This window comes from Megascapheus bottae, chromosome 2, assembly GCF_031878675.1.
Source record: "Megascapheus bottae isolate mThoBot1 chromosome 2, mThoBot2.hap1, whole genome shotgun sequence".
NCBI classification, from domain to species: domain Eukaryota; kingdom Metazoa; phylum Chordata; class Mammalia; order Rodentia; family Geomyidae; genus Megascapheus; species Megascapheus bottae.
In genome coordinates, this window is record NC_143510.1 from 59,737,053 (window position 1) to 59,750,444 (window position 13,392).

Consider the following 13,392-nt stretch of genomic DNA (forward strand, 5'->3'; position numbering starts at 1 on the left):
TTTGCAGACCAAATAGAGCTTTCACTGAACAGATTACTTTATCATAGCTGTATCCATCTTTCTCTATGTACTCCATAACTACAGACAGCAAAAACTTTCACATGGTAGAGGAAGGAGACAGGGAGTCAGAGGGGAAAGAGAAGATGGGGTAAAGACATTAAATTCTTTATCTTAAATGCATTTTATTGCCTTTTTGAGAATAAATAGAAGCCTAAGCAATCACCAGAACTACTAATCCAGAACCCGTTGGCACCTAGTCCTCTCCATTTAAAAAAAAAAAAACTCTCTGGAAAGAAAAACTTACCTAGTAAGCACCTAGAAGTGAGAAAGAGGACTAGTTGGGTGTTGTTGTTTTTGTTTGTTTTTTATTTTCTTTTTCACAGTCTTTTCTGTTCTGAAAGCTACAGACTCAACAACAATAACTGTGAGATAAACAGGATGAATTCAGACCCCTTTCACTTTTCTCTCACAAACTTTCCACAACCTTAACTTAACAATGAACGTCTTTACACACAGATACCTCAAGGACTGCTGCAGTTTCACTGTCAACACTAGGTATACTACACCTCTAATTCAAACTACTCAGAAGGCTGAGACACAAGAATCACTGCTCAAGGCCAGCCTGGCAGAAAAGTCCATGAGAGTCTTATTTCTAATTAACCAGAAAAACTCCATAAGTTGGAAGTATGGCTCAAGGGGTAGAGTGCTGAATGACAGTGCCAAGGGAGCATGCAAGGCCCTGACTTCAAGTCTCAGTATCAGCACTCAAAAAAAAGAAAAAAATAGTAGCTGGGTGCCAGTGGCTCATACCTATAAATCCCCACTACTCAGGAAGGAGGCTTAGTCTAACCAAGGATCATGGTTTGAAGCCAGCCTAGGCATAAAAGTCAGTGGTTATTTGAAATTGGATAGGGAAGGAGGAAAATCAAGATAAGTGGGAGGAGGGTGAGAGGGAAATGGAGACCATATCATGAGAAAGGGTATCAATGTTTGTGAAGTTAGGCACCTTCTATCTGGTGAATATAATACATCCCTTCTATTAATCACAATAAAAAATTATTCTTAAAAAAAGTCAATGCAACTCTTATCTCCAATCCTACTTTCTATGTGGCTTTTATCCGCAAGGTGGTTGTGGAGCTTTGATTTTTTTTTTTTTACTTCACCTGAAAAATAAATAGGAGAAAGACAGGAAGGGTCAAAGTGTGCTTCTCAGCTGTCAGCCAGCTTTACATAACCTTCTGGAAAAATCCCACCCAAGGACTTCAGTTTAATCTACTTCACTACCCAGGGGAAGAAAGGAAATAAGTGTTTATCTGGGCACAATGCCAGTTGGAAAACCATCAGATTTCTGTGAGCAGAGAAAGTTTAGATATATTGGGTAGGTAACTATCAGTTTCTATGCTAAAAGTTAAGATAGGTGGGAGAGCGGGCCTGCACCTTTGGCCCTTCCAGCTTCCCGAGGGTCCCCTTCATAGCAGCAGCATAAGCACCACTCAGGACACAGGCTGGGTGGCTGCTGGCCTGGTCCTGTTACGGCATCAACTGGCGTATGCGAGGCCCGCAGAGAGGCCAGAGGCATAGGATGCATAGGCTGACTTAACTAATGCTTCCTGCGACTATGTCCTAAAAACCTCTTTTACATACTTGAGTCAACTGAGGATCCTATACTCATTGAAAAAGCCCTTGTCACTCTGGGTAACAACACAGCCTTTTCAGCTAACCAAGCTATTATTCTTGAATTGGGAGGTATTCCGATTGTTGGAGACAAAAATCAACTATCTAAATCACAGTATTAAAGAGAAAGCCTTAAATGCACTAAATAACCTGAGTGTGAATGTTGAAAATCAAATCAAAATAAAGATCTATGTCAATCAAGTTTGTGAGGGTGTCTTCTCTGGTCCCATGAACTTTGCTGTGCAGCTGGCTGGACTGCGATTATTAACAAACATGACTGTTACCAATGATCACCCAGCACTTGCTGAGCAGCTACATTGCTGACCTTTACTATGTGCTACTTACTGGACATGGAAGCACAAAGGTTCAGGTTTTGAAGCTGCTTGTAAATTTGTCTGAAAACCCAGCCATGACAGAAGGACTACTCAGTGCCCAAGTGGATTCATCATTCCTTTCCCCCTATGACAGCCATGTAGCCAAGGAAATTTTGCTCAGAGTACTTACATTATTTCAAAACATAAATGACTGCCTCAAAATGTAAGGTCATTTAGCTGCTCAGCCTCCTTTCCCTAAAGGTTCATTGTTTTTCCTGTTATATGGAGAAGAATGTGCCCAGAAAATGAGCACTTTAGTTTATCATCATGATATGGATGTGAAAGCAAAAGTTGTGACAGTAATTCCAAAATTTTGATGGGTTGGTCCTTTTTCCAGAGTAATGCAGTCTGAAAAGTAAAACACAGAAACTTTGTCTCCCTTAGAAAAGGATTCTTTCAGCTACTGAATTTAAACATCTATCTTCCACACAGTATAGGTTGAACAAGCCTACTCTGACATGATGCTCAGTTTAGGACGTTGGAACACTTCAGATATGGAAGTCTGGGATTAGGATTGCTCCACTGGTGGTCTATCCAAACATTCCAGGATGGAAAAATTTCCAAATCCTCAACAGAGGATACCAGATACCCAACCTGGTTTAACTCCAGGTCTTAAGGTGCTTTTTTTTTTTTTTTTTTGGTGAGTCATGGGGCTTGAACTCTGCCTGGGCACTGTCCCTGAGCTCTTCAGCTCAAGGCTACCTCCCTACCCTTGAGCCAAGCCCCACTTCCCATTTTGTGACTGGGCTGGCTTTGAATCTTGATCCTCAGATCTCAGCCTTCTGAGTAGCTAGGGATTACCAGCATGAACCACCAAGTCCGCCAGTTTTTTTTAATGATGTCAAGTGAAAATTGAGCATTTACTGAAAACAGATACTTCCTGTCTATCCACTAAGATACTTTAGTGATTTCCATTATGTGAAAGGACAGTGACCTTTTTAATCTCAGATACCTTTCTTCTCTTAGAAGTGACTGGCAGTTGTTCCTCTGCAATAACATCAGTGTGTGATTAACTACTGTTTTCAAACTGCCACAAGAAGGGCCTTGTTCTGTCAGTAGCAATGAGAACTGAGTTCTCAAGTCCACCCCAGCCAAATATTTTCAAAAGTCTATTTCAGTCTACAGAATCTATTTTCATCATTGCTTTGTTTCTTGGATGTTTCTCTCTCTCTCTCTCTCTCTCTCTCTCTCTCTCTCTCTCTCTCTCTCTCTCTCTCTCTCTCTCTCTCTCTCTCCCTGTCCCTTTCTCCTCTCTCCCCCTTTCTTCCCCCCCCAATCCTGTGTGCCAGTTCTGGGGCTTGAATTCAGGGTCTCATACTCTCAATCAAGGCTAGGGCTCTACCACTTGAGCCACATCTCCACTCTGGCTCTTTGATTTCTGCTCAGACTAGTTTCAGAGATCCTCAGATATCAACCTCTAGAATAACTAGGATTACAGGCATAAGCCACCAGCAGCTGGCATATTCTCATTTCTAATCAATGGAAAATAGATACTTTTCAAGGAAAATGTCTCTTAATACTCACACAATCCCATTTGTTGGACCAGTACATAAAGATGTTACATACTGATCCCAGTATAGAATATTGGGATGTCCCAAGTCCATGGTCAGCTGGTTAAATAAGCCAGTCTTTAGAAAGAATGAAGTCCGACAATATTGATGTAGAAAGACATCTATGGAATAAAATTGCTTTTAAAATCATATGTAAAAGAAACATGTCTAATAGGATCTCATATGTGCTTTTAAAATGAAAAATGTCTATACCTATGTGGATGGAACATTTCTGGAATGATATGCAACTCTTAGGAGTATAACTAGGGAGTAGGGGACGAAACTGTGTATATCTCTTTTTACTCTTCAACTATGGTCACAAATGGGTAATTTTTAATAAAAAATTAAAGATGGTAAAAAAAGTTAAGATAAAGTACTTTCATCTTGGCTCTTAAACCCTGTATATTTGAAAGCAAGAAGGAAATGCATTACAGTATACCTAGTTCTCTCTACTGTACTAGTACTTTCTTTCATATAGTCCCCACCATAATATGCTGTCTCATTATAGGCCCCTCAAAAAATGGAGCCAACACATCACAGACTGATACATCTAAACAAAGCATCATGAACCTTTCCCCTCTTTTATGTTTGTTTCCCTTAGGTATGTTGCAAAACACTAACTAGTGCGTTAGATACTATAGAATGGGTTGTTCATTGAGCCTTGCTTCCTCTCTTATCATGTGATCTCTTTACAAACATTCATTTGTTCTTCTATGATCCTTTCATGCATGGAACAGCAACTGACCTTAATGAGAAGCCAAGTGGATACTGGGGACATGTCTTTCACCACCAGACTGTGAGCTAAATAAATCACTTTTCTTTATCCATTATCCAGCCCCCAGGTATTTTGTTACAGAACTACAGAACAGACCAAGACTTGGGAACCACTGCCTTGAAAATGATGCCCAAACCACAGGTCCAAAGAAAATTATTGCTGCAGCAAGTTAAAAAAAAATGTCTAGCAAGAGACAGAAAGCAAGAGGAAGGTGAAAGGTATACTTTTCTGATTTCCTTGCTGGCTGATCACTTGCAATAACAAATCAACAAGCTATGTAAAGTTCTGCAACTATGTTGTAATGTTTGGGGGCAACTAACAGTACATAAAGTCTTCTGAAAGCTGCAATATAGTCAATCACAACAACTAGACAGACAGACAGACAGATTTCTGAGATAAGGAATATGTATTTCTCCTGATATGGCCATATGTGCAGAGGGCATGAGCCAGAAATACCAACTTAGTCCAGAATATAAATCACTAAGCAAGAGCAATGGGAAATAAATTCATATTTTTCATATAGAAAACAGAGAACCAGTGGTTCTATACATTGATGATGCAATAATTAAACAGGATGATACACATCAAGCTACTGGTCCTACACACTCAACCAATGTTAGACTTGCTCCAATTCTTCCACTTGTCTACTCATCCCTCCTTCTTCTTCACTCTCAATAGTGTATTGTTTAACATTTAAACTGTTTATCGGTAACAGCATGAATATAAATGGAGCTCTTTCACACAGGGTGCAAGAAACAGCTAGACTGAAAGCTGATTTCTGGGCTACACTGTAGCAGTTCATGATCTGGAAACACTATCTGTTTTAATGCTTCCATCACAAGAATAAGTTCCCAGATGCCCTTGGGTTAACTGCATCCAAGGCCCAGTCTTTTTCACCAACACTAAGAGACTACATCTGAAAACTGCTGACTTCATTTACCAGAGCAAAGGTGAAGTCAACAGGTATAGCTATTTTGAAACACTGCAATAGAGAGTCAGGGAATAACTGCAAATGAAAGGGAATTTTCTGTATCCTGAAAGTCTTCTGGGAAAATAATTTACTATATTTAAATATAAACATAGCAATACTGGCATTGTTGTTGTAACAGACCACATTTCAAAATAAAATATAACATCTCTTAAATGTTACTGCTTCTAAATTATTTAAAAATAATGATATATGTTCTGTCTGAAATGCTCACTTCAATGTTCAGAATCAAGCATAAGGGAAAGTTTAGTGTCTACATGAGAAAGGAATTGCCAGATTTTATTTTTCAAACCTTGGGATTCTGATAGGTTTACCTTCAAAAGATTATTAATACAAATAGCTGTTCTTTTGTTTTTTTCTTAGAGTAAGTATAAAAAAATTAAATAACTGGCAAAATTCTGAAATAGGATTAAAACATCCATGAAAGTACTAACATATTAATTCACATTTAATGCCTGCTGGGTCCTTTGCCTATTATCATGATATGCAAATCAGCAAGCAAAAAAAAAATCCATGAAAACAATTCAGAGCAGTATACTATAATCCCTAGTTATCACTTATTTAGATAATTCTAATTCTATTTAATTATTCATTACAGTATTCTATAGCAGCATATTAATCTGTTAGAGTACATTTTCTTAAGTTATAAAGTCTATGTACTCCAATATCTCAAGAATGCTTTTTTTAAAGTGTTTTCAATAATCAGAAAAGAGCTGCCTTTTAAGAGAAGTGCGCAGGTTATCTGGCAGCAGAACAGAATAAATTATGTTCTCCTATTCTCTTCCTTCTACAATCTGAAGTTTTAAAAAAATAAAGCTATTTATTTTTTTTAATCTGGAAAAACTATATTGTGGGTTTTATTTAATGAAATTCCTGGGGTTAGATTCTTAGTTTCTCCAGGTTTCTCTCTAAAAGAGAGGTGAGCCAGAAAGCCACTGACATCAAAGAAAGATTGCAAGAACTATTAACTTTCTTTTTAAAGTCTATTTGTTAAATTTAAATCAAGATAGCTCAATAGATTTAAATTTACAGATCTTTTTCTTTCCTAAAATTTAATAAAGGGAGAGAATGTAAGTAGTAGACAAGAAAAGGAAGTTAGGGAACAATGGTAATTAGATAACATCAAGGGTATCTTTGCCACACTCAAGATAGACTTTGTGGACTTTGGGATGAGAGATGGGGAAGAGAAGTGAGATCAGGAGCTCTTGCCTACTATCACTCAGTCAGGTGCTAAGATGGCAACCCCTCAGACACAGCATGCAGTGTTTTTATATCTGCTGACACTGCGATATCAAATATTTCTTTTGCAAAAGTTGCTGAGTCCTTAAAAAAGTGATGCTATGTCAATCATAAATAAAAGCATTTAAGGGAGAATATAAAGGAATAATAATGACCTTTATATAACAAACACTGTACTACTGGACTTGATATTCAGGGAGGGGAAACACTTTTCTTCCTGCTATATTGGCTAGAGGGCACTGTAACATCACCTTAGTAGAGATGTCTACAACCCAAAAGTCATCCAGAGATGTCTACAACCTTTCTTCTCACCAGTTATTGAACAAATATTTCAGACTACAACATGGTTGTGCCATACAGTGACATTTAAAGTAAGTAAAAGTTATTATTTCATTATTTCAGTGCATCCACTTTTTCATAGCATAAAATTACACAGGAAATGGATGTCATGAGATTACTGAGCATGGATATGCATACTAAGAAGCAAAGATAATTTATGAAAAAATCAGGTTTGGAAGGGAGGCACTGATACTTGCAATTGTGAATTGAAGCAATAAAAATAAGGACTGGATATTTAATGCTCAATATTTACATTTTAAGATTATACTTTCAAGAAATATGTAATTAGGGATTTTTTTTTCTGAGACAGGGTCTTAGTAGGTGGCTTGGGTTGGTTTCAAACTCATGATTGTCCTGCCTCAGCCTACTCAATCTTCTAATTAATGATTGTATCATAAATTTAGTTCTTTATGTATACATTCCCCATTCTTCTAAATATAGAACTTTTTAAAAATGATAGATGGGTTTTTGTCACATTTTTAATGATAAAGCAAAAGAGTCAAAGACATATCACTCTGCAGAGTATCAGAGAAAGATTTTACCATGGGAAGTCATTGTACACAGAAAATGTTAGTGATTCTCTGTACCCACTGAGGCATTTATAATGCCTCAAAAAGCAAGCAGCATTTAGTACTCAGTAACATTCTTAAAACAGTAGAGTGAAAACTGAAGGCTCTCAATTTTCTTTTTTTTTAATTGTGAAGGTGATGTATTGGTGTAGGGATGTAATTGAATAAGCCCCTCCCTCATTTTCTCCCAATTTTCCCTCTCATGACTCCCCTCCCTCTCAAGTTGTACATTTCATCCTTAGTCTGACTGTTTCTGTGCTTCCCCTTCGTCTCCCCAAATCAGATGAACTTATATATAAGACAAAAATGTATAGAAATCAAAAAGTGACAAAAATAGAAAAAAAAAACAAAAGAAAAAAAGAACACAAGCAGTACAGTAAAGAACCTCTTGTTTCCACTGGCATTCAAGATGATAAGCATCATTTATATGATCCTATGCACATAGCAACTGAGCACATTATATGATTTTGTACGCACATAGCCATGGAATCCTTGTGATCCTCTCCTAAGAATATCTTCCTTTGGTCTCAGTGTATGCATGTTTCGACTCCTATTTAGTTAATCATGCCCAAGTATAATTGCTTTTCTTTTTAATTGGATTTTAGCTGAAATTGCCCCATACAACTACCTGTATTTCATGCTAAAGTGTTGGGGGCCAAGTAATGCCATTCTAATAACTTTCTGCTGAGACCTGTAGTAGGGGTAAACAAGTGGACCTCTTTATCCTGCCCACCTGTTGTGCTGATAGGCTCCCGCACCCAATATAAGGAGGGGAGTTTTAGAGGGAGAAGGATTCCTGCCTTGAGGAAGCTGCGTGGCATCTCTATTCGTGCTCCGGAGAAGCAAGGCTGAGTGCGGGAGGACAGTGGGCCCTCTCCTCTCAAGGCTTGGACTGGTTGGGGTGTGCTTTTCCCCATCCCTCCTCAAGAGGGACTGGGGACGAAGGACCCCAACATATTGGCTCCCAACGTGGGGCACAAAATGGGGCACGGAAGGGGCACGACTGTGAGTTGAGCCAAGTGAGAGATACATGGAGGAAAGACTGAAAAACCAGAGAAAACCTGAAAGGCACAAAAAGATTGAACAACCAGGGAAACCTGAAGGGAAAATGGAGGCTGAAGTCGCTCACAGGGAAAAATACAGGAAGACAAGGAGAAAGAGAAAAAGAAAAAGGGTGGTAAACAAGAGAAAGGGAAGCAACTACCTACAAAAGTCAAAGAAAGAAAACTCAAAGACTAAACCAGTGAATGTGTGTGAAAGATTTTAATCATTCCCAGATCACCTCCGAAGCGCGGGTCACTTCGGGAGGAACCTCGTGGAGGGCGAGGCAATGTCCCAGAAAGGGAGGAACCTCGTGGAAGGCGATGCAATGTCCCAAGAAGAGAGGAACCTCGCAGAAGGCGAGGCAATGTCCCAGGAAGGGAGGAACCTCGTGGAAGGCGATGCAATGTCCCAAGAAGAGAGGAACCTCGCAGAAGGCGAGGCAATGTCCCAGGAAGGGAGGAACCTCGTGGAAGGCGATGCAATGTCCCAAGAAGGGAGGAACCTCGTGGAAGGCGATGCAATGTCCCAGGAAGGGAGGAACCTCGCAGAAGGCGAGGCAATGTCCCAGGAAGGGAGGAACCACGCGGGAGTCTGGCCAGAGCAGTAGGGCGAGGCTAATTTTCTAATAAAATGTCAAAAAAAAAAATTACCTCGCGGAGGGCCAGGCCTATTTTCTATTTTTCAAGAGATTTTAGAATAGAACCAAGTGGGTTCAGACTGGAACGACCGCGAATGTGTGTGAATGGTAAATCTAAATCTATACGGGAGTAAACAGCTTAAGAACAGGTGTAAATCTAAGTCTATACGGGAGTAAACAGTTTAAGAACAGGTGAAAAGCGCAGACTTGAGAAAGAATTAAGTGGTAGTGATTTAGAAAGCCTGTGTTTGGGTTCAGAATAGTTGAAAACAAGATAAAGCTTTTTAAAGTCCCTGACAAAATATAGAGACGACGCCCCTGAGTCAGCTTGAAGAAGTTACAAAAAATGGATCTTCGCCCATAACCCCCATAAAATGAAGGGACCAGAGTCACTTTTGGACAGTAGTTTAAAACATAAAGGGGGGATTGGAAGACTCCTCTAATTTTTCCATTGCCCCGCTATTCCCCATGGCTTGTGTGAATTTTGTTCTCTTAGTTGATGTTGGAATGTTTCCCTATTTTCTCTGTTGTAGTCAGAGCCACTCAGTATGTACTAGTGCCTGTATAGGTGGAGGAGAATGCTTTTTTGCTCATTAGTAAAAGAGACTTTGCTGTTTTCCTGCCCTTACTGCTGAGAGTATTGTCCTTGCCACTGTGGTTCCCACAGAGAATGCTTTGAATGTGAGGACTGGAATTGTTATGTGTACAAATGACAATATTCTAACTTTGGGTGATTGTTATCTTGACACTATTTTGGGATTGATTCTAACTTTGGGTGATTGTTATCTTGACACTATTTTGGGATTGATCAGTTTGGATTTGTTTTTATGCACTATAATTGTAATATGTCTATTGCTTGCCTACAAAGTCAACGCAGAAAGTGAATGCTAATGCAACAGGCATATGCTCCCATGGAAATAGATGCATCCCCTCAGATCTGATTTGCTTAGACAGCTGGTAGTCAAAGAAGACAGGCACAGCCGATCTAATATGGTGGTAGCCCCACATATCCTAAGTTTTGTCTTAAGATAAAAACGGGGGAGATGTTAGGGGCCGAGTAATGCCATTCTAATAACTTTCTGCTGAGACCTGTAGTAGGGGTAAACAAGTGGACCTCTTTATCCTGCCCACCTGTTGTGCTGATAGGCTCCCGCACCCAATATAAGGAGGGGTGTTTTAGAGGGAGAAGGATTCCTGCCTTGATGAAGCTGCGTGGCGTCTCTGTTTGTGCTCCGGAGAAGCAAGGCTGAGTGCGGGAGGACAGTGGGCCCTCTCCTCTCGAGGCTTGGACTGGTTGGGGTGTGCTTTTCCTCATCCCTCCTCAAGAGTGACTGGGGACGAAGGACCCCGACACTAAAGGACCAAGAATATGACAAGATACCTCTTGCATTGTACAACTGTTCACTGTAAGAAGCCTCTGCTCCAAGCTCCCTATTTTTTAGATATGGATGGTTGTGTTTGTCAGGTATGAGCACCTTAATACAAGGACAACAAATGCCACAGAGAAACATGGGACAGGAACTGTGCACAGCAACAAGCTCTAGGGGAGAACACAGAGAAGCAGACAATGCTAAAACAATGCTAACTCTGTTGTTACTAGTACATCCCCTAAAAAAGCACATGAATATGTAGTTACACTTGAAATGGAAACTATGTGTTCAATAACTGCAAATCAAAGGTTTGATGAGCAAGAGGAAAATAACTTCATATGGACCCTAAATTTCTATAAAGGATTCCACCTTTAGAAAACCTTCCTTAAACTTTCAGCTGATTAGAAGGCCTTATTATAGCATTCATTAATTACATGTGTCATTATCCAGTCATTTAAAAGTAATGAACTAAATTTAGGATGTTCTTCAAAATGCTCAGGAAAGTGTTTACAAGTTTACTTTTAAGGTTTTAAACTTATTTTTCAACTTTTTCAAGTTATAGTCATAAAAGTCAGTGTTTTAGATTTCTATCAAAATGTATTAGGCTCAAACTATCATTTTATCTGCTTAAAAACATTTTAGAAGGACATAAAATTTGAGATGGGATTCTATTAGTGGAAATGTAGCTAAGCCTCAATGTGTAAAACATAAAAGTCTACATTTGTTTGTTCAAAAAAAATTGGAAAAAAAAGCAGGGGGAGGGTGGGAGGGAAATGGGGACCATGTCATGAGAAAGGCTATCAATGTTTGTGAAGTTATGCACCTTCTGTCTGGTTAGTATAATGTAACCCTTCTATTAATCACAATAAACAATATTTTAAAAATTGAAAAAAGATGCTCAATTGAAAATTGGACTGGAATATCTTATCAAGAAATGTACTATTATCTGCATTATAGACCATTTTTCCTGAGTACCTCTCTTCATTCTCACATTGTAGTTTAGTACCAATGACACACATGTTAGAGTTCCATGGCCACTGAATTTCAAGATGCTGGCCTCTCCAGCACATGCACTCTGGGACCAGGGCCTCCCTAAAGGAACTAGGCTGTTGCTAGGTGAGAGAGGAAGAGAAAGAAGGCAACACGCAGTGAAAGTATCCAAAGTGGGAGTAAGCAAGAACAAATGAATTTCAAGGATTCTGAACACAGTTTAGGCTGAACAATATTGGGAGATAGGAATCTAAATACTAAGACATATTGTCTGTGGAAGCTCCTAATTGAATTTTTAATCTTTCATTTTGAAAAAGAATTAGAGAAAATTTTCAAATGTTGTACAAAAAGTTCCCATGAACCTATCTATCACCCTGTTTGTTCTAATGTTAATGTCTCCCATAACCTTCATGTCAACTATTTAAAACTGTCCTTGGTACAATTCTATTTAAAACACACACACACACACACACACACACACACTTTGCTTCATCAATTTTACCATGAATGTCAATCTTTTATCCAAGGACTCTCACTCCACACTGCATTTAGATGTCGGCCTCTAATTTCTTTTCTTTGATGAAAGTTCTTTCCTCCCTTGTCTTTAGTGAGCTCTTCATATCTATTAGTCAACTTTTAAACTATTACATTGGAATTAGTCGGTTCAGTGTTGGAAGATGTTTGCTACATGAGTAGGTTTTTACAGAAAGATAACATCTGAAGTGGAATAGAGGGAGAATATAGGATATCCATTTATTTATAATCTCACCAACTCTATATTTACAATGGTGAAAAGATGTCAAACATTGTGGGATACAGCCTTAAACAGGACAGAAATGGCCTCCACTTTTCTAGACTTAATGAAATATTAAAGAATACAGAAAATGGGTTCTGGTGGCTTGCACCTGTAATTCTAAACCCAAGAGGCAGAGATCTGAGGATCATGGTTCTCAGCTTGGGCAGGATGTCCAAGAGTCTTGGACTCCAGTTTCCTGTCTCCAATTACCAGGGCATGGGGGGGAGGGGAAAGCTGGAAACCTATGTGTGACTCAAGTAGTACAGTGACAGTATTAAGTGAAAAAGTAAAACAAAAACATGAGGCTTAGAGATTAAGCTCCACTACCTGAGCACACATGCACACATACATATACACAGATACACAAAAGACATGGTGACAGCATTGAAAACTACAGACAGAAGGCAAGTAGAACAAGTTAACACAGAGCAAACAAAATTTCATCTTTTTTTTTTTTGCCAGTCCTGGGCTTGAGCTCAGGGCCTGAGCACTGTCCTTGGGTTTTCTCAAGACTAGAGCTCTACCACTTGGGCCTCAGCACCACTTCCGGCTTTTTTCTATGTATGTGGTACCGAGGAATTGAACCCGGGTCTTCATGCATGCTAGGCAAGCACTTTAACCACTAGGCCAAACTCCCGGCCCCAAAATTTCATCTTTTATAAGAGGTTTCCTCAAATGAATAACAGAAAGTTAAGCTTTAAGTAATAACTGGAGATTAGTCAGGTAAGAGTGAGAGCAGGAGTTCTCCTAGGAGGAAAAGCAGACATAAGATGCTGAGTCAGGAACACTTGTCATACTCTGGTAATTTCAAATTACTCATCCAGGCAGGCTGGATGAGAGAGAAATTGCCAGTAGCATATCTGATGAGAAATTTCAAGTAAGAAAAAAGAAAGAAGGAAAAATGGGAGTTGAAAAGCAATAGACTAAGATTCAATTGTATAGCAATCAGATCCATGTATTTTCTGAGTTATTTAGGAGAAGAATGGCTAAAGCAAGTAAAAGGGGTGGTGCCAACCTAAGATAAAGATGCGTGAAGTTCACAGATAC

At 39.1% G+C, this 13,392-nt stretch overlaps 1 protein-coding gene and 1 pseudogene across 1 annotated transcript in view; one reads left to right on the forward strand and one right to left on the reverse strand.

Annotated features, from left to right (window-relative positions):
- Grip1 (glutamate receptor interacting protein 1) overlaps positions 1–13,392 on the reverse strand; it is a 615,745-nt gene that overhangs the window by 455,388 nt on the left and 146,965 nt on the right. The gene's annotated exons all lie outside the window — the stretch shown is intronic.
- On the forward strand, positions 1,644–2,457 carry LOC150067176 (armadillo repeat-containing protein 10-like; annotated as a pseudogene).